This window comes from Periplaneta americana, chromosome 13, assembly GCF_040183065.1.
Source record: "Periplaneta americana isolate PAMFEO1 chromosome 13, P.americana_PAMFEO1_priV1, whole genome shotgun sequence".
NCBI classification, from domain to species: domain Eukaryota; kingdom Metazoa; phylum Arthropoda; class Insecta; order Blattodea; family Blattidae; genus Periplaneta; species Periplaneta americana.
This window is the reverse complement of record NC_091129.1, coordinates 33,664,391-33,686,901: the sequence shown is the minus strand read 5'-3', so window position 1 is coordinate 33,686,901 and position 22,511 is coordinate 33,664,391.

Sequence of the window (22,511 nt, the reverse complement as noted above, 5' to 3'; positions counted from 1 at the left end):
TTACGTCGTTGTTGCACATTTTCTATATCTTTAATTCATTTAAAATAAACCGCATATATAAACAAAAAAGAACGGTTGTACAAATTAAAAATATACATTCACTTCACACAAATATTTGCTGAGAATCCTATTCTTCAGCAATATATATGTTTCCAAGAAGTCGTAAACTTTTCTCCCCTGCCGATTCCATCTTTTATGTCACTTAACAAAGATGTTTGAACAGTATAACCTTCAGTGCTCAGGTCACTTCAGGGTTTACCAGCTAAAGAAAGGGGATGAAGGAAGTATTAAAAGCAAGTCTCCAGGTCCCGTTACTGTTGTCGCTTACACGTACAAGTCAGGCGTACTTTGAAGTCTCTGATCCCTTCTCACACCCATCTTTTTGAGACAATACACAGTCAGTTTTTCCCGCTCTCTGAAAGAAAGTAGAGACAGTCCTTCTGAAATAAGTTGTTTTAAGTTTGCTCCAATCACTTCGGTAGAAGTGGAAAGATCTTTTTCCACTATGAAAAACGTTCTCTCCAACAGGAGGCTCACTATGACAGTTGACAACTTAAAAAATCATCTTGTTGTGACAATGTAACCAAGGAAAATGAGTACCGTATGGGATAGTTATTATGCCTTGACCAAAACTACTTCCGACTAGACAGTTTACAGAGAAGGGGAAGCAGTGTTGTCATGTTGCCCATCTTTCGTGTAAGCGAGAGCGCTGCCAATAGAGTGCAGTAATGAACGGCTGACATGAACACATACATTTCTAACCAATTTGTTGGAACACTAGGCATTAAAATTTGTGTACATTATTATTTTTATTAGTCAATAATAATAATAATAATAATAATAATAATAATAATAATAATTATTATTATTATTATTATTATTAGTAGTAGTAGTAGTAGTAGTAGTAGTAGTAGTAGTAGTAGTACCGGTATTCTTCAATGTAATACCGTTAGAAAAGCATCGAAAGAACTGTAAACAACTGTAAAAACAGATTCAAATTTAATACGAAGCCTCTATTTTTATGAGTGTCGGTATTATTCAATGTAATATTGTTAGAAAGGCGTTGAAAAAATTGTAGACTATAAAAATATTTATGATTAAAAATCAGCACGGCCTTTTTCTTTTCCAATATCGATAACAGTGCTCTTATTAATTTTAACACAAGCAGCAGTTCTCATTACGACTTGCGCCAAAGGTAAAAGAGGCCCATCATTATCTTTTTCCCTCTCAAAATATTCTCTTACATTACACACCATCTATCGCGCTTGACTCTTTAACCCTTTGAAGCACAAATTAATTTTTTATGTTTTTCATATCATGGATCATACCAAAGCTTCAATCAATTTTTTTCAACATTTTAACTCTGCACACAATTTCAAAACACAGATGGCACCTCTATGTATACTCAAGAGGTGGTTTCTTGGTGGAATATCCGTGCCATAAAATTTAGGAAGAAAGAAAACGGTGGTTATTCTGAATAACCACAATGCTGCAAAGGGTTAACGGGGCACCTTGGACAATATTCTTTGTTCTCCGCCTGCCTTCCCTTTCTTCCGATATTGCACAAGTCACCTGTTTAGAAACTCTCGCAGAAACTAGAAAACACACACTCCACCAATGACAACGAAGATAATACGTGTGATATAATTTAAACACAATAATTATCGATACACTAAAACAAAAAATACAACTAAACAATATTTTTAATTCGCACAAAGCACGCGCTAACCAACCAACTCAAAGTCATTCCGGGCATTGTATTCACCACTAGGCCGTGGTATACACGTGCAATTTGTAAACACAAACACGGCAACACCGTCCCGTTACCATGGTTACGCGTCTCTCGTGATTGGTTGATTTGAATGGTTGCCATGGTAACATGCTGAAGGCGCCATGAGCGTATTCCGAATCTCAGCGCTGAGCAATCTGATGGCATCACGGTGTTCCGAATTTCACCGATGGCTTCACTGATGCCCCACAGGTGTCGCACCGGTACCATCAGCTTGCAGAGGTGGTGGCAGTCTCCATCAGCCCCATCAGTGAATCTGATTGGTTCTTGTTTAGGGCGGGAATTAGCAGACGAATGACATCGTGCACTGTTGTGTCATGGCGGTGTGTTCTGCTTTAGTTCTGCTGTATTGTTTGTAACGAGCACAACGTAAAAACAATATGTTAATGGCTTATGAGCGAACATGTCAACGGACCAGTTATTACTACTGATTCAAGAAATAAATTGTTAATGCTCTCTTTACTTTCAACGTGATGGCAGTACGAAAATTTCGCAAAATTTTGCTAGCGTAGCACATACAACAACTTATACAGTCGCCATGACAGCCATCGATCCTTCCAGCAGTTTTGTTCCTATTTCGCTGCAGCGTGACGTCATTGTTGTCTACCGGTCCGGTGAGATTCGGAATACGCTGCATTTGTCAGGTCGGAAGTTGTTTTGGACAGACCATAATTATTTGTCTATATTTGTCTGTTTCCATGAATAATAAATGCATATTTCACTGCCTAGTTTTACTGTTTTTAGTGCCTATAGGCCTGCCTATTTTAACCAAAATAAATGCCTAAACATCCGAGCTCTCGTTATAACTTTGAAACACTTTTACAGTTATAGATGGTAACTTATTCGAAATTAAAGTTTTAGCTTCCTCATAATTTCATGCAGAGCTATCTATAGATTCCTCGGGGTTCACAGAAAAACTGTAATTGGATGATTTCCTGGATATCATTTGCATCACTAGGGCGACCATGTAGTGTCCATAATGAAGTCGCATCAAGAATGTTGACACGGCATGCCATGGGCGAGGGCCCGACCGGCTCAGGAAGAACAGGTAGTGGTCTAACCCAGGTCTAGTGTTACCGCATCGAAACCTTATACAGATAGAGGTGACAGCTTCCTAAGTCCAGCAGGAGGCTCGTCGCACACTGTCACCTATGTTTACACTCACACTCTGTTCACATTGTCATCAATCATCATGATGTCCACGCCTTTGGAGTAACGGTTAGCACGTCTAGCCGCGAAACCAGGTGGTCCGGGTTCGATTCCCGGTCGGGGCAAGTTACCTGGTTGAGGGTTTTTCCGGGGTTTTCCCCTCAACCCAATATGAGCAAATGCTGGGTAACTTTCGGTGTTGGACCCCGGACTCATTTCACCGGCATTATCACCTCCATCTCATTCAGACGCTAAATAACCTAAGCTATTGATAAAGCGTCGTAAATAACCTAATAAAATAAAATAAAATAAAAATCATCATGATGCTACATCAAGTGCTTTCTTGAAGCTCAATAACTCTTTAAGGTATTCACCGACTCTAGAAATGTCAGATTTCTTAAAAAATAATGTTTTTGCCTCATCTGGAAGCTCATTTCCTCTAGTTCTCAAAAATATATAACTTGTGCCATTATCTCAATAATATCATAATTATTTGGGCATTTGTAATATAAGAGCACTATACTTTCTATACCTTACGCCAGCGTTTCTCATACTATGGTCCGCGGACCACTTGTGGTCCTCGAGGTCTGCCCTTGTGGTCCTTCGAAAAATGGCAGATGAAAAAATAAAATTCAAACGAACTGCGTATCACTCAATAGCTGAAAATCTCAGAGTTTGGAAATGACACATGGCAATCGCCTTTAACTTTTTCTCTCAGTACTGACATTTTATGAAATTTATTACCATATTCGTCTACTGACTTCTCACTCTACTCTCAACAACAAAAGAGGGATTGAAAGCACTATGAACGTGGTGTTCCTCGCCATCTTTTCCCTACACGTCTGGCGTTGTGCCTGTAACCCAGCCAAAGGACCACCAAATTCATAACAGAGGGCCGAACATTTTCATGTATTTATGACTTTCTTAATAGTTCTGCCGACACCCAGTCTGTACATTGAAATGGTCACGTACTGTACGTCCTGTATCAATAATACAACTCTGAGGTCACAATTTGAAGCTTATTTTCCAAGTTAATGTGACGAATTTTCTGGGTTCGTGATCACTTTCATTGCGATATTAAAACTAACAAACTTTCACTGAGTGAAAGAGAACAGTTAATTAAACCCTCGAATGAGACCGGACTTAAATTCAAGTGGAAGGTATGGTTCATTTCTGGACCTCATCACAAGTGATAAGAGAATATAGTGAACTGTACAATGGTGCTTTAGGGATTATATTACAGTTTGCTTCTTCATATCTGTGTGAGAAAGGGTTTTCATAACAATCTCTAATAAAAACAAAATAGGCTACCGAAATCGACTCGATGTATGTGACAATCTCCGACTTAAGCTTATCAGCATTCGTCCAAATATAGAACAATTAATTAGAGTACCAACATTTATTATTTATTTTTTTAGTTAATAAGTTAAAGATTATCCAAACTCTAATAGCCTTGGATTATTAAAGAAACAAAAACGAATTTCCTTCTATTAACATTAGCTTAATTAGTTAATACTAATAATTAAATTAATTTTAATTAATTAATTCTATTTTAAAATTTAAGTATACTGGTATTATAATATGCTACAAAAAAGAAAAATTTGCTTTCGAAGGGAACAAGAGTAAGGTGGTCCGCGGAACTGTTCTGACTTAAAAAAGTGGTCCCCACTTCAAAAAGTTTGAGAAACTCTGCCTTGCGCCATCTTCAGTGTCTATTTCCTTCTATTTCACTTTTTCCGACATTTATTATACTTCCGATGGACAAAAGTAGACTTCCAATAGAACAAAAGACTTCTTTGAGGTACCAAATCGAAGATTAAACATATGGCTATGATGTAATTTAAAAATATTATTTTCTATCGATTGTAATTATTTTATCCCATAAATAAACAAATATATGTGTAAGAAGTAGTGACGTGTATTCCATAATCTCTCCTATCCAAATCCCAACCTTTACCTACCCGTGGTGCACTCTGCTTCTAAAGAAAAGTCAATGGGGACCGAGTCACGGCGGTATAACCGTTCCATCAGATGCAGAGGAAATGCTGTATCCTCAGTCTGTCCAGAGGCTAAAGGTGACAACCCCACTATTGGACTTGCTTTCTCTTGTTAGCAAACAATTGGAAGGACTAAAGAATTGCTTTCAAGTCTCACTATAGTAAAATACGACGAAGTGAGATCATAACAGGTCACCAGGCTTAATACGTGATAGGAAGAAGAAGATGTATGTATATATAAAGTGCTTATATAATGTGGCATACCTCTTGAATCGTTCAAGATAAATAAATAATTTTAAATGTAACATTCTCCATATGTAGGGAATCATTTTCGAGGAAGATTTATCCTGGGTCAATTTCTAATGGAGTTAGGTCGGTTCAAAATTTTATTAATTTTATTCCAAAAATATATTTTCGTTGGGCTCCAAATTTAATTTTAAAGTTGGAATTAGTTGCTTAGTTTATTCCTAAAAATCATGTCACCAAAGTTTAAAGACATTAAGGGGATACTCCACTAAAAATGACAAATTTTTTCCTAATCATTTTTTTTTCAGCCAAAATTTGAGAGCATGCTTTCTAATGTAAAGAACTAACAAAATCCAAATTTTTAACTCCCAAATGTTTTCGGCTTTTGATTTTTTTATTTCTTTCCTATTCTTTTTAGAAACATTTTCAAACCCAACTTTTTAGCATAAGATATCAATTTGTAAGCTTCCCTTTTTTGGTTACATTCGTCCCGTGCCGTAGCGTCGTGGTCTAAGGCATCCTGCCTAGGACACATGTTACGGAATGTGCGCTGGTTCGAGTCCTCATGGGGAAATAAATTTTCTCATGAAATTTCGGCCAGTGTATGGGACCGGTGCTCACCCAGCATCGTGACGCACTTGGGGAGCTACGATAGGTAGCGAAAGCCAGCTATAATGGCTGGGAGTATCATCGTGCTAACCACACGATACCTCCATTCTGTTTGGATGATCGTCCACCTCGGCTTCGGCATGTGGACGTGAGGCCAGCAGCCGATTGGTCGGTCTAGGCCCTTCATGGGCTGTAGCGCCACGGAATATTATTTTTGGTTACATTCACAAGACATAGAGAAACATTTCTATGCATTAATTTTATTAAATATCTTATTTATTCACTTTCAATTTTTTGTTAATTTTCAAAACGTTATTTTTTCTATAATTCATGAAAAACAAAATATTAATAAAATAAACTAGCATCACTTCTTGCGAAATAATTACATGGAAACATGCAGCTATTTCATAAATACTTGCAGTAAAATTTCATTCAGATTGATTTGTATTTGCCATAGGAAAGTTGGTGTTGAATCAAGAAAAATAAACTTGCTGAAAAATGGATTTAAAGTAAAATTATTGTTTATGTAACACATACCTATTAAAATTCTCTTCCGCTACATTCATCAAGTAACTTAAGGGAGCCAACTTTAAAACAAAAGTTGCTAGATTTGTAATCAGAAATTTGTAAAAAAAAAAAAAAAAAAAAAAAAAAAAAAAAATTTCTTTGATGAAAAAATAATTTTGACAGCTCTTTAAATGCCACGCTCCTTCGGCGTCATAATTTAAAAAGCTTTTCAACACATTTGTAATCAGAATTGTACTAAATTCATTTGGGGTATGAAAATATACATTTTAAAAAAGTGAAATAGCCGATATATATATTTTTAATTTTCATGATATTCAGTGCAGTCTCTCCTTAAGGGAAAATGTTAGCCCAGGTTAAGCTCACGGTGCGACGTGCTATACTTGAGTCATTCCACGTCAAATGGCACAAATTTAACCTCGAATTGACTTTCATGTCTCCGATTTAGATAAAACAAATTTTGCACATTCTATGGGTTGAAAAAATAAATACGTGTTTTATTATTGTTGTCTATATCGATTATTGTAGTAGATATGTGTTATCAAAGATTCTGAAATAGTTCGCGTATCATTATTGTTAAACGTGATTATCTCCACTAATAATCATCACAGAGATTTGCTCTTTGTCTCAATTTGAAGGTGACAGTACATACTTTCTTCTTCGCACAATAATATAGAAACATAAGTTTGTTAACTTTGTTTTAAAAAACATTTAAACACAAATATGTTATAATGGCAGCAACTTATTTTAAAATTACAGAAAAAAATCCTTAAATACCTTGAAATTATTTTAACCACCCTTAAAAAAATCAGAATACTACTCTGAGCCGTTGAAGAATAATTAAATGCAAATCAAGATTTCAGGTATAACTCCCTGTAAAGTTGATTTGAATAATTTCGAGGGAAAAATTGTTCCGGAGCCGGGTATCGAACCCGGGACCTTTGGTTTAACGTACCAACGCTCTACCACTGAGCTACCCGGGAACTCTAACCGACACCGATCCAATTTTTCCCTCTATATCCACAGACCTCAAAGTGGGCTGACAACCGTCAAGCAACCAACTTCGAGTGCACACTAACTCCGTGTGACTTAAATTGTGGTTTTCTGTAACGAACAGTGACGTGTATTATGCAAATCAAGATTTCAGGTATAACTCCCTGTAAAGTTGATTTGAATAATTTCGAGGGAAAAATTGTTCCGGAGCCGGGTTAGTGTGCACTCGAAGTTGGTTGCTTGACGGTTGTCAGCCCACTTTGAGGTATGTGGATATAGAGGGAAAAATAGGATCGGTGTCGGTTAGAGTTCCTGGGTAGCTCAGTGGTAGAGCGTTGGTACGTTAAACCAAAGGTCCCGGGTTCGATACCCGGCTCCGGAACAATTTTTCCCTCGAAATTATTCAAATCAACTTTACAGGGAGTTATACCTGAAATCTTGATTTGCATAATACACGTCACTGTTCGTTAACAGAAAACCACAATTTAAGTCACACGGAGTTAGTGTGCACTCGAAGTTGGTTGCTTGACGGTTGTCAGCCCACTTTGAGGTCTGTGGATATAGAGAGAAAAATTGGATCGGTGTCGGTTAGAGTTCCCGGGTAGCTCAGTGGTAGAGCGTTGGTACGTTAAACCAAAGGTCCCGGGTTCAATTTTTCCCTCGAAATTATTCAATAATTAAATGATTCACCAAGCTGCGCGTCTTGAGTGCGCGGGCTGCATAAGTACTGTTGCAAGATGTAGTGCAGGTTCAGCTCTGAATGAGAGTCGTGTGACCACTTTACACTGTTCTACGGTCAGAATATTACCCTTTCACGTAATTTATATAATATAGTACTGTATTTAAATATTGTTTTTGTAAAATATACACTTGTAAGAATGATAACTACAGTTTACACACACTGCACTATTACAACTAATCACCTACAACCAATTCTATTTAACGTCCACCACTTTACTCTCAGTTTGAAGTGAATAGTTCTTTATTATGGCCTGAGATTGTGTCAGTGGAACAAAAGAATGAAGTTGTAAGATATATCGTACCACTTTTGCTTGTTGGTACCTTGAGTAGAAAATATGGCTATGTTATTTGTATTCACTAATGGTAAAAATTTAAAAGGAATCTTATAAATAACATTATTAATTCCATCACGCATTAATTTAACATTTTCATGATGAACATTGACACAAACTGAGTGCGTGCCACTTGTTCCAGGGAGTACACATTCCTTTGGTCTGAGTTTGAAAATTTTTGAAAATCCTATTTTGATATATGGATATTGCTCTTTGAAACACTGGTAAGTTTTCTTAAGATTATATAGTAACTTATTAATCTTTTCTGTTTGTGAACTCTCTTTCCATCGTCTTTAACTGAAACACAGTTCTTTTTGCCAGGCATAACCTTCTTCACATCATCAGAATTATAAAATTGAACAACCTTCTCTACTACAAATGTTTCCAAACTTTTTCCCGATTTAGCCAAAATCCCCTTTTCTTCTCCTACTTGTTTAGAAATTCATATCATGCGAGTGGTGATATTAATATGTTGTTGAATTTTACTGCAAGACCAACTTTAAACAATTGTTAATATATGTATTTTGAGATTTCTGTCGTCTGTTTCATGAATGAAATTTATCAATTTCTGTATTATATCGGAATTATTTGAATTTTCAACTGAAGTTGCGTCTTCTGTGATATGAAATATTTCATGTTTAAGTGTATCTGTAACTTTCTGCATTTTTTGTTTTGGATATTTTGTTAGATCATTTGTCTTCTTTATTGGCATTCTCAATCATCACTAAGCTCTGACGCATCTTCAATATATTATTTTTAAAGTTATTTCTCACTCGAAAGCAACCTGAAATCAGCGTAGTTCTATGTAAAATATAATAGATTAATACTTTCTTTTTGCATTTTTAAAGTAACGATAAGCTGTTATAAAAATTATTGTTTAAAAAGTGACCCTCTAAACAACCCCACCAATAAATCAATTAATATAATATTCCATTTGTTACCATTTCAAATGACACCAACACTCAACGTCTATGATGCATAGAATCTTAACAATGAGCATTTTCATACTGTGTCGTGCATGAATTTGTCATATAATTAAAAGAGCATAAATGGTAAAATATTAAAGTATGATTCCAGAAAAATTGCAAAACTCTTATTTTGATCTGCAGAACATATTTTAGAAGATTTAGGCCCGATTGTATAAACAATTTAATCTTAGATCAGAGGTTAAATTGATCCTTGTTTCAGCTGAACTTGGAATTTTGTGTTGTATAAAGTCTAATCTGAGATTAATTTGTCTCAAACTAAAGTCAACTTTGACTGAAGAAATTTCTCCGATTAAGTTAGATGATCCAAGTTCAGTTATTTCTTTTCTGTTTGAAATATACGAGTGACAGATGTGCAAATAAAATATCCATTATTATTAATATTAATAGATATGATAGGTACATTTATATACATATTTCTTTCAATTTCTTGCCTTAATACACAAACAATCTTATATTTTATAAGGCTCTATCGTGTTCAGCAGTATCAAATAACATAACCTATAATTATATTATGTTTATAACAACCATTAATTATTAATGGATATGATAGCTACATTCATAAATGTTCAATTAACTGTATTACTAAACGAAAATTGTCGTTTTATAAAGCTTTATTATGTTTAGCAGTATCAAACACCATAACATGATAACAACTTGGAGAACAGTCAACCTTCTTCTTATTGTCCGCCATTATTTACATTGCACAAAAAACCAGTGTCTCCAACACAGTGTACGGAAAGTCGCCAAAAAGTAGTTGTAAAGTCGCTAGATTTCTCATTATCAACAAAGAAAGATTAAATTTTTTCACTATGGGGTGCTAAATCCCTATTTAAGCAATATAAAAGTTAAAAGAAATTGTTGTTGAAAAAGAGTTAAAGTCGCTAGATTGGCAACACTGAACAAACCTGTCCGCGCATCTCGTATTTCACCTGTTTATGCGATGTTGCCAAATCCTTTTCACGTGAACTTAGATTGCATTTGAACCAAGGTAATTTGATCGCAGAAAAGTTTTATACAATAGAAGAAGTGTCTGAACTCGGTTCACTTTTCGATCTTCGATCAAAGTTGATCTTTAGTTAGGGAGTTTTATACAATTGGGCCTTAAGGAAATACTAAATGGTCACGTTTCGTATACAGGTGTTTGATTTGACATGCACACAACACAACACGATAGGCTACCTACTCTGAAAGACTTAGGAATTATTGTTAGATAAATTAAAGGGAAACTGCTATTATAAGTGTTGAAGGGACATTACGTGCTTTTAGAACTAGAGGTTATCTGTTTATTTACTTAAAGTAACACCGCACCACTGATAATGTATTACTCGTTCCCGCTGCGGCTATCGCAGCTGTATGCTCCGGCGCGCGGTCTCACTCAATCCGACCCGAACACACCATCAGTAAATTATTTGCACAGCGACTTCTTATTCGAATAGAGTTCTAAAACCAACGAAGTTCTATGTAAAACATTTCAAAGAATATAATGATATTTTTTTCCCCTTTTTAGGAGCAAGTCCCTAATATATAAAAATGTATTTAAAAAATAAAACTCCCTAAAAGGGGCCCATTTTATATTTTGATTGAACACTAAAAATTAGTATACAATACTGCAATTATTGCACTTTAAAATGATATGAATACGAAATTTCTATGGTTTATAGAATATTCAATATAACCATTTTCATAATACGTTGCATTCTAATTTACGGAAAATGTAACATTTAATAAATGACTAAATAATTGTGTCAGTTCGAAAAAATTACACATGGGTTATTTAATTTAATCAATAGAATATATAAAAAAATTGGAGCAAATACTAAGTTGTCATGTTTCGTAGGCGTTCGATTTGACATGGAATGACTCACTTGTACAAGAACGCGGCCATTCAGCTACTCAGTCATTCACAGAATAAGAGTGGTAAGCACAATAAGCCTCAGGCTGCAGTGTAAGACTTTTGGTCCCTCTTTCGCACAAGGTAAAGAAGGGAAAAAAAATGTGGGTTTTTGTCCTAAGAGTCGATGAATAACTTAAGCACTTTTAACATCGAATGTAAGAAGAAAAGGGGTCAAATATCAATAAGGCCTCAGAAGATACACAATGCCTATAAGGATATCTGTTAAATTCTGAAAAGAGCAACCTGCAAGTCCACCAGCAGCTCTGGTGCCAAGTTCTACTCCCACATCCACACTGTTAATACTGCGGCAGATGGGATAGAACACAGGAGAAATTTTAGCGCCTTAAAACTGGGTCCCTATTGGTTAAAGGAGCATACTTCTGTACGAAACATGGAAGTTGAGAAGCATAAAGGTGACTATCCCAATGATGACCCCCCACAAATAATCACTATGGAATGTTCAATAAAAATATCTCAGACCAAAACTCGAAATAGGACCGGGTGCGTGGAAGCTGGTGATCTAGATCAATGCTGATTGATAGTGATGATAAGGCCCCTCGTTTTCCTTACAGAACCTTAGTGTGTCGCTTCTAGCCTAATGTGCAAAGCAGAATGTACATAGAATATGTGTATGAGTGTATCTAATACCTATCCACTTCACTTTGCGTGCTTCTAGTTCCGCATATAGCGGATAGAAGGCAGGACTGTGACTCATTTTCAAGTTACACACCACTTCGACGGTCCACGTTATGCATGATGTGTATCTGTGAAGAGTTATGTCGTGTACTAGGATGAGTGTATGTGTAAGTGTTCGTGTAAGTGTAGTGTAGTGTAGGGAATGGGTGACGATGATGTTGAAGGTGAGGAAGGGAGAAGGAGAAACCCGTTGCCAGCACGTAGCCTATTTCTGTCGAATATCACTAAGAGGGCCGCCAGGTTTAACGTCCCCATCCGACAGACGAATCACTATCAACAATGACATATGCCTTGTCTTCATATGCACTGCGGAGAGATTTGGGTTTTAACCCAGGCATATAGGTGGACAATTTAGTGATTAGAAGTTCTGCATCGCCATATCTCCTAATCCCGAGGTAATAATTTTACACGATAATTTTTAATCCCGCTGGGAATCGAACCTGGGCCGGCTAGTCTGGAGACAGACGCGCTACCAGAGAGCTAACTCGGCGGATTTTTACATAGAATATAGTAATGTGAAATTTGGTATAAATTTAAAGAGAAAATAATTTAATTATATTTTTATTTAATGCGAAATGGTCAGATGTTCAAATTTTTACAGAACTTTATTATTATTACTATTAGTATTATTATTATTATTATTATTATTATTATTATTATTATTAATATCATCATCATCATCACTAAGTAAATCCCGAAAAGACAAAGTATATGATTATGTCTCGTGACGAGAATATTGTATGCAATGGAAATATAAAAATTGGAAATTTATCCTTTGAAGAGGTGGAACAATTCAAATTCCTGGGAGCAACAGTAACAAATATAAATGATACTCGGGAAGAAATTAAACGCAGAATAAATATGGGAAATGCCTGTTATTATTCGGTTGAGAAGCTTTTATCATCCAGTCTGCTGTCAAAAAATCTGAAAGTTAGAATTTATAAAACAGTTATATTACCGTTGTTCTTTATGGTTGTGAAACTTGGACTCTCACTTTGAGAGAGAAACATGGGTTAAGGGTGTTTGAGAATAAGGTGCTTAGGAAAATATTTGGGGCTAAGAGGGATGAAGTTACAGGAGAATGGAGAAAGTTACACAACACAGAACTGCACGCATTGTATTCTTCACCTGACATAATTAGGAACATTAAATCCAGACGTTTGAGATGGGCAGGGCATGTAGCAAGTATGGGAGAATCCAGAAATGCATATAGAGTGTTAGTTGGGAGGCCGGAGGGAAAAAGACCTTTGGGGAGGCAGAGACGTAGATGGGAAGATAATATTAAAATGGATTTGAGGGAGGTGGGATATGATGATAGAGACTGGATTAATCTTGCTCGGGATAGGGACCAATGGTAGGCTTATGTGAGGGCGGCAATGAACTTCCGGGTTTCTTAAAAGTCAGTAAGTAAGTAAGTATTATCATCACTATCATTATATTCGTAGTCCCCTTTAATTGCTTTTCAGATCCCCGTGACCCCCTTGTTGAGAAGTGGGAGAAGAAAACGATTTGATGGTACTCGATCGCTCAGTGTTCATGTGAACTCCAAGCCTGTTGACCACTTGTCTCACTATCCCCGCGGCCCCCCTGTTGAGAATTGGGAGAAGAAAAGATTTGATGGTACGCGATCGCTCAGTGTTTATGTGAACTCATAGCATATTGAATGTAACGGTAAACTATTTTTTTAATGGCATCCTATATTAAAATTTACGTATTCTGAATCTCCATTAAGTGTTACGTATGAATGCATAGAAACTTTACCATTCACGCGTTTCTTGTCTTTTAACAATTTATTAAACTTGTTTCATGGACTTAAAACTTGAGACAAATAAGTATGTAAAATCATGTTGAATAAGCCATAAAAATAAATAAAACACTACTACTAATCTAAATTTATCACAAATGCTTAAAATGAGAACCATTCACAGCCAAAATATATCCCAGTCTATCACGAAAATAGTACGTTGCCTTCCTGACAGGTATATGACTGTTGTGTTTCATCTCATATCTAGAATGAACTGTTTTCGTGATAGACTGGGATACTGTTTGGCTGTGAATGATTCCCACTTTCAGCGTCTGTGATAAAGTTTGGTTAGTCATTAGTTTTGTTTTATTTATGACCTACTCAACATGATTTTACATATTTATTTGTCTGAAATTTGAAGTCCACGAAACAAATTGAATAAATAGTTAAGAGACAAACGTGAGAATGGGTAAAGTTTGTAAGCATTCATACTTAATAGTAATATGGGTTACAAGAGCGGTATGTTTGTTTTCATGTTCTCGGAAATTAAAAAAGCTCAACTACGTTTCGCTTTTTCAATCTTTTCCTCGAACATGAAAACAAATATACCGCTCGTGTATCGTACATTATTTTGTGCGAAGATCGTTTATTACATACCTGAAAGAGGAATTGCTAATTAGTTGCAATGAAATCTCCATCTTGGTTTCTGTTCAATGACGGCAACTTTTAAAAACTAAAATATCTATCTTCAACATTGTTGCTATAAAATGTTTTCTGTGTTTACTATAATCCAGCAGGCCGTGATATACGTCTGTCTTTTTTTCCCCCCAGTCTATAAATGCGAACTTAAAACAAATGGTAAGGTTATGTAATGATTTATTTTTCATTTTAATATTTTAACAATATTATTTATATAATATATTGCAGTAATAACATCGGCATCTGGAATCTTGTTGATTTTTTCACGGCTTCCTTAATGTTACTTGCATTACAAATGCAGTAACTTTTGTGGTGTTGTAGAGTTTACTTAATTTTTGCAAATATTTAAAAACAATAATTAACAGTGCAATTTAGGTGAAATTGCAGTGGTAAGTTTCCAATTTATAATTATTACTATGTTAAACGTCTCTAAAAATAATATGTTAAAAGCCTAAAGCAGTAAAATGAATATGGCGCTTAAGCGGTAAGAAGAGGGAAATTGTTATGTGTGTTACGTTGGGAATACTGAATGTGGTATTTGACACTTACCGCGTATTGGTTTTGTGCGGAAACCAAGCAAATACGCACGATCTCGCACAAAATTTAATGGAGAATCGGAATATGTAAATTTTAACGTAGTAGAATGCCATTAAAAAAAAAAAAGGTAGTTTACTGTCACACACTGTATGTCTGAATAAATAGGCCTAACTGTTTTCGAACACAGGCATAATAAGATATGGTTTAAGCATTTTTACATACGTAATCAGTGGGATGCATACCCCTTGAGACAACCTCGCGTACCTCTGGGGGTATGTGTACCATAGATTTTCATAAACCTTATTGACCATATTCTACAAAACGTTTAGTATATAGGCCTACTAGTAATTACGCATAATAACATCCTAATTTCATAAATTTACCTAAAATATACGTTTTTTTTATATTTTTCATCGCATTTGCTTTCAAAACTATTCTTTCTTTTTTTTTTTTCAAACAAGAATAAATCATATTGCTGTATCTTAAAATATTATTAACGTGCACTCTTTTGAAGCAAATCTAATCTCTCATAGCTAGGTTCCGATCAAGTTCAGCTTCTCTGACGTATTTATTTTCCACTGTTTTTGTTTTTTTCCTTACTGAGATATTTTACTCAGAGGAGTGGCTTGATTTTGCAGAATTCTTTGAACTGCCGTTAAGACCGCCCACATGTCAGGCCTGGGTGTTCCGGGAGCGCGTATCTTCCTCCACATCACAAATTATAATTCAGCTCACGTACATCTTCACGCTTGTCATTAACTCTGTTGTGAATTTCGTCAGCCCTTTTATCTAATTCACCATGTTTCCGTTTCACTTTAACACGGTTCCTATTTCTCATTCCCTTGCTTAATTTCGTTCTCCTCTTTATTTCCTCGTGCAAAGTATAAAGAAAGAATTGCAGTACTGAAAAAAATAGGTTCCGAGACTTTTTACAGGAACTACAATTGTTCAGTGTCGGTGATACGTACCAAAATGTAAATAAATGAACTGAAAATGTATGAATGATTTGTGTGTATATATATATATATATATATATATATATATATATATATATATATATATAAAGAGTTAAGGGATCCCTCTAATTGTATGAAATGTTTATATTCTCAATTGGATACTGTGATATTGAATGAATGGGGAAATTAAGAGAAAAAATTAAAATGCACCCAAAACGCGTCCTTGAAGAGAAATTTGTGCTGAGAGGAAGTCTATTTGAGCTCGAAGTCTATTGGTCACTTGTGTCGCTCTGATTTTCGCTGTTCTATTTGAACGAACATCAGACAATTTTGAATGAGGAAAGCCGAACATGGATGTAACCTAATGGGTAGTAAGAATAAAACTTAAGTACTTTCTCAAGGTTTGTACTTATGAGCAAGAGTATTTTCTGTGACTATATACTCGTAACCACGTGAACATACTCATTTTCGTAGGAATAAAAACATTCTACCTAACGCGAATTTATACTTATCTCAACAGCCTTGTTGATCATTTAAAAGTTAGTACATACTCGTGTCATCTATCCACGTCGGATAGTAAGAATAAAGCTTAAGTACTTTCTCAAAATTTGTAGGGTAAGGTTGTCTAATTCCGTGACATACTTAAAGTCTATATTTATGCCACAATATTGTACTAAAAATGTTCAAATAACAACTAAATGACGTTATTTGGACCTTTAGCTAAAGTTTTTACAACATCCAGTACCAACAGTTTCAAAAGTTTGTTAGAGAAGGCCGTATGGCCTTAACTCTGCCAGGTTAAATAAATTATTATTATTATTATTATTATTATTATTATTATTATTATTATATAATACATGATTCTTCATTGTTATACAGTGGTTCCTAAATCCGTGACAGTGATCCAAATTCCGTGATAGTGGTTTCCTAATTCCGTGATACTAAAATAATCATCATTAACTGCTCAGAAAACAAACGTGTATTTTGAAAAACACTTTAAAGTCATGGTATATTAGTTTAATATGGATTAAGCACAAATTACAACATAGAAAAGGGCCTAAGTGATAAATTTCATAGAAAATACTTGTGTAACTACAGGAATACATATTACATATTAATATATTATAAACAAAATAAACTGAAAGTTAAATTCAATAAAAAATTAAATTTGAATAAATTAAATTATAACACAATTATTTCTCATTATTTATATTTTTAAAACAACAGTAATTAAGTTAAATATATATGCCATATTATTGTATTATAATTGTAATTGATGTTTTCTATAACGTATTTCTATTATTACTTTCACAAACTATTTTCTTTCATAGACATTAATTTTCACAATTTAGCGTTGGCATCACTGGTCGAGTGAGCCAGGAAGAAGAAATATGAAAATAGATCCGAAAATGGGAAAGCTCCTGTAGCATTGTTATTGTTTCATAATGTTTTAATAATCATACACATTGATTCAGCTGACTATAATATACAGTAATATATAATTTTTATAATACTATATTAATTCTTTGCTTCAAATATAAAATGTTTCTTCAGGAGCGGTCACAAGAGAAAGAAAAACTTACTGGTCAACCACCTTTCACTGAACGAAAGCTTCTGCAGTCGACTGCTTCTATTCAAAAGGCGGATAATCAATAGTTGTGGGTGGCATCTGCCATGGCAGTCAACTGAAATTTTATCACTGGATTAGGGGTATCACGGAATTACACACCTTTACCCTACTTATGAGTATGAGCATTTCCTGTGACTATATCTCATAACCACTTGAACATACTTAAGAATAAAATCATTCTACCTAACGCGAATATATACTTATCTCAACAACCTTCTTGATCATTTAAAAGTTAGTATATACTCGTGTTATATATCTTTGACCACATCATACAGTATTCTTATAGATTTTCACATGCTGTCAGCATAGCTACTGTAGTGGCCTGTGGTTGGTTTTTGTAAATTTGTATAAATAAACAAACAAACAAAAACAAACAAACAAACAAAACAAAAATAAATAAATAAATAAATAAATAAATAAATAAATAAATAAACAAATAAATAAATAACATGAAAGAGAGAATGAATCATAAAAGTGATATTATGAAAACGGGAAATAAGAAAATAATACTGGCAAACCGTCATTAACGAGATGTTGAATGAAGATTACAACCAATTTCTAGAATTACAGGTATGTTAACAGTACTTTTAATTATAGAGCAGTTATTTATATATAATTACATTATAATAGGCTATATAATTTTAAAGTTACGGGTAAGTGCATTTTGTAATTAATATTTTACGAAATAAACTGTAATCCTTAATTATAAATAACAATACAATCTAATCTTATAATATGATAGTCATACATATGTTTATAGGTCATGTTTTTTTTATGAAAAATAAATACTTGTTTAACCAATTTATATTCACTTTTGTGAAGCGTTAAAGGTTTTGAAGTTTTTTGAATCCACATGTTCACGTATTTTTCTATATTTTTCCATGAGGCACTACATCGTTCATAAATTCTGCAATTTTTTCAGACTTTACTTTTTAAACTGAACAGAAATAAACAAATACTCAGAACTGAGCCTGTTATAAACCACACTCAGAATAACATGGGAAACAACTTCTAAAAATCAGAATATACTAGCTTTTATTCCTAACAAAGATGGGTATGTACATAGGTTGGATAAAAAGTAATGGCAACACTGCTGTCACATGACGATGGTGCGTTCGAGAGCTGCCAGCTGTGTGGACGTGAACAAGGACTGTTAGATGAGTTAGTGCAGCCAGCGGCGACAGTACTCCATCAATCTACTGCAGTGTGTAGAACGTTCACTTTCATAGGGATATGCGAGCGCCCTGAGACCATCCTTACAAAACTAGAGCAACGTTCCTGGATCAAAATTGAAATGGCACGAGGTCATAGTGCACAAGAATGTTTTCAGGGACTGCATGAAGCATGTGGTGATGCAGCGTTGCCATATCGCACAGTTACACGATGGGTTAAAGCGTTCCAGGAAGGCCTTGTTGCACCGGTACCAAAGGGAAGGTGACGACTTTCTTGGACAAATCGTCGCTATGGACGAAACCTGGACTCGCTCGTATGACCCAAACTTGAAACGCCAATCACATGAATGGAAGCATCCCGGTTCTCCTCGTCCAAAGAAATTGCACCCTACACAAAGTGCTGTGAAGGAGATGTTCATTGTGGCGTATGACACGCTGTACCTCCAAGGCAGACGGAAAACGCGGACTACTGGAACATCCACCGTACTCACCCGATATGATCCATGCGATTACGATCTTTTCACCAAAGTGAAGGAACCACTGCGAGGGACCCGGTACAATGCCAGAGATGAAGTTATCCGTGCTTTAGGGCGGTCAATACGGAACATCAACAAAGATGGACGCGCTGATGGTGTACGACGTTTTCCAAACATTTGGCAAAAGGTAATAAATAAGAGGGGCGACTATATAGAAGGTAAGTAAATGTTGTACCCCTATGAATAAAGCCATGTCAGAAATATCGGACTGTTGCCATTACTTGTAATCCAACCCAAGTATTCTGTACAAGATGGACACTAGAGTATATTCTACTATGCTTCCATGTTATGAGTATGTAATTAAAAATGAGTAGGTACTCAAATGTTTTTATTCTTACTAACAAGAGTATTTACTGAAAAAAGCCTAGTATATACTATGTACTCTTTTTTATTCTTATCATCCTTTGACCACATCGCACCCTGATAGACTTTCACATGATGTCGGCAAGTTGTAATGGTTATTTAAATTTTATAATGAACCGACCGACCAAGCAATTAATCGCTCAATCAACCAGTAACATGAAAGAGAATGAATAAGAAAAGTGACGTTAATAAAACTGGAAACAAGAAAATAATATGAGGTGTTGGATAGGGATTACTATCCATTTTTTTTTATTACAGAGCAGTTACATATATATTGTATATATAAAGTTACAAGTAATTTCATCTTGTAATTCATATTTTGCAAAACAAAGTGTAATTGTTAATTATAATTAACAATACAGTCTAACCTTATAATTTGATAGTCACTTATATTTTTATACGTCACGTTTTTTGTAAAGAACAAATACATATTTAACCAATTTACATTCACTTCTGTGAAGCGTTAAAGCCCTTTGAAGTTTTTTTGAATCCACATGTTCACGTATTTTTATATATTTTTCCATGAGACATTACCTCGTTCATAAATTTTGCTATTTTTTTAGACAATGTTAAACTGAACAGAAATCAACAAATACTCAGAACTGAGTATGCTACAAATCATGTCCAAATAGCATGAGAACGAACTTATAAAAATGAGAATATACAAGCTTTCATTCTTACCAAAACTGAGTATATATTCTATGCAAGATGGATACTTGAATATATTCTATTCTGCCCTGCTAAATCAAAAGGTCGTATCTGACATGGAGTAAAATTGTCAGGAGAGACCATTTTGTGTTTAGTTTTATGCCATCCACAAAAATAATGGTATTTTTTTTGTGATTTCGTTTATTAATATAATACTTTTAGACAATTTTAGCTATAGTAACACATTAACAAATTTTCACTTTTATATGTGAGAAACAGTAGATACGGCTATTTGCTTTAGTAATGTTTGAAAGTTGTATTATGGAGTAAGTCGTAAGTGAACTGACAGCTTTGCAAAATAATTGATATTAAAAATGAATACAGAATTCCTGGTCAAATAAGAAATTACAACAATGTCATAATTTTATTTATTTAACTGCCTAGCTCACTCAATATAAATTCTAATGATCCATATTTATGTTACAAGCAGTATCACAGCTAACATCTAACCGACATTGTTGTTCTTACGGTAAAGTTCCAGTGTTATTTATTCAGTTAGTAAACCTTCCCAAGAAAGTTATCATTTTTTTTTAAGTTTTCCGTGTTATGTTTTCGTTGTATTGTAGAGATTGAAATGAAATATAAACTTTGCTGCAACAATACAAATTTGAACCGCTTCTGGTGTGCAGGAACGGCCGGTCTGAAACTTGGCACCAGTCAAAATGTTGGGCGATCGTGTCTCTAGTAGTAATTATTGCTTTAACTTCCTTCAGAAAGACCATAAAAGTCCAATATTTTCAGGAATCATACATCACAAAGAGAAATAAAAAGTCGTAAATCGTGGGAGCTATAGAGTTATAAGATGAAAAGTTTTCGTTTCATAATTAATTATTTAAACCCCTGGTACGCGGCAGAATGACGGGTCCGATCCTCCTAGTGTTAATATACTACTATTTCTGTTATTATTATTATTATTATTATTATTATTATTATTATTATTATTATATTGATATGGGACCTTGAATATAGTTTTGCCTAGGGCCTCGCAAATTCTAACAAAGCCACTTCAGTGTTGCCGGTGTGCCGGAATTCTGTCCCGCAGTAGTTCTTTTACAAACTACCAATAGTGACTTTTTCTCTAATGTGTATCAATTCTCCTACAAATAGTTTTTTTTTGTATTTTTCTTAAAATTGTGCAATATGAAATATTTTCCTCTTGCATCTCACCGATTCAGTTATATTCTCATGATTAGTTTCTGGATTTACTAAAATGTTTCCCAGGTGAAGTTAAAATTTCTGTTTTTTACAAATTTCTTTTTGTCGATTTTCATTGTACAGGGTGAATCAAAGTCTGGAACCATGTAAATATCTTCCATATGCTTGATTTTCGATTACTATAGGTGTTACCAGTATTTGTAAGACCAAATGCTCTACCAGTGACACATTCGATTCTAGCCCTGAGCTATCTCAAAAGCCGCCAATTTTCTCTTCATATACCAAGCTCTTTATGTAAACGCAAAAGAAAAAATCAAGAGAGGTTAAATCTGGAGGCCTGGCCGGCCTTCTACTGGTCCACGCCGACCAATCCAATATCCAGGGAACTCTTCGTCCAATCTGCTGTAACATTTCTGTGACTTAACCCACCAGAATGAAGAATGATATCAATTCTTTTCTATTTCGATAATACCATCACGAAAATCAAGAAATTTGTTTTAGGAAAGCTTCAAATAATCACAAGAATGCATTGAAACTGTCACAGGTTAGCCAAACAGTAAAACAGGAAAAGTTAATTACCAGAATTGAATAAAAATACCTTTTCCAAAGCCTCCTTACAAAATAGCTGTAGATGCAGTAACTAATGTTTGTGTCATTATGACAGTTATCTTTAAATAACTTGAAAACGATTAGAGATATCTCAAAACGGATTGCATCATTCATTCATTCATTCATTCATTCATTCATTCATTCATTCATTCATTCATTCATTCATTCATTCTTTCATTCATTCATTCTTTTTTTTTCTTCAGATTTCACATGATTCTGAGTACCTACATGACCCCTTTTCCATTTAACATGTCAATGTTGCATTCAAAATGGCGTCTTTTGAGATAGCTATAGTAATCGAAAATCAAGCATATGGAAGATATTTACTTCGTTCCAGACTTTTGATTCACCCTGTAGAAATACAATTTGTCGCTAAAACAAATGACTAGACTACATTTATTTCGATACAATCCTTGTCTCTCTGATTCCTGACACATTAAAT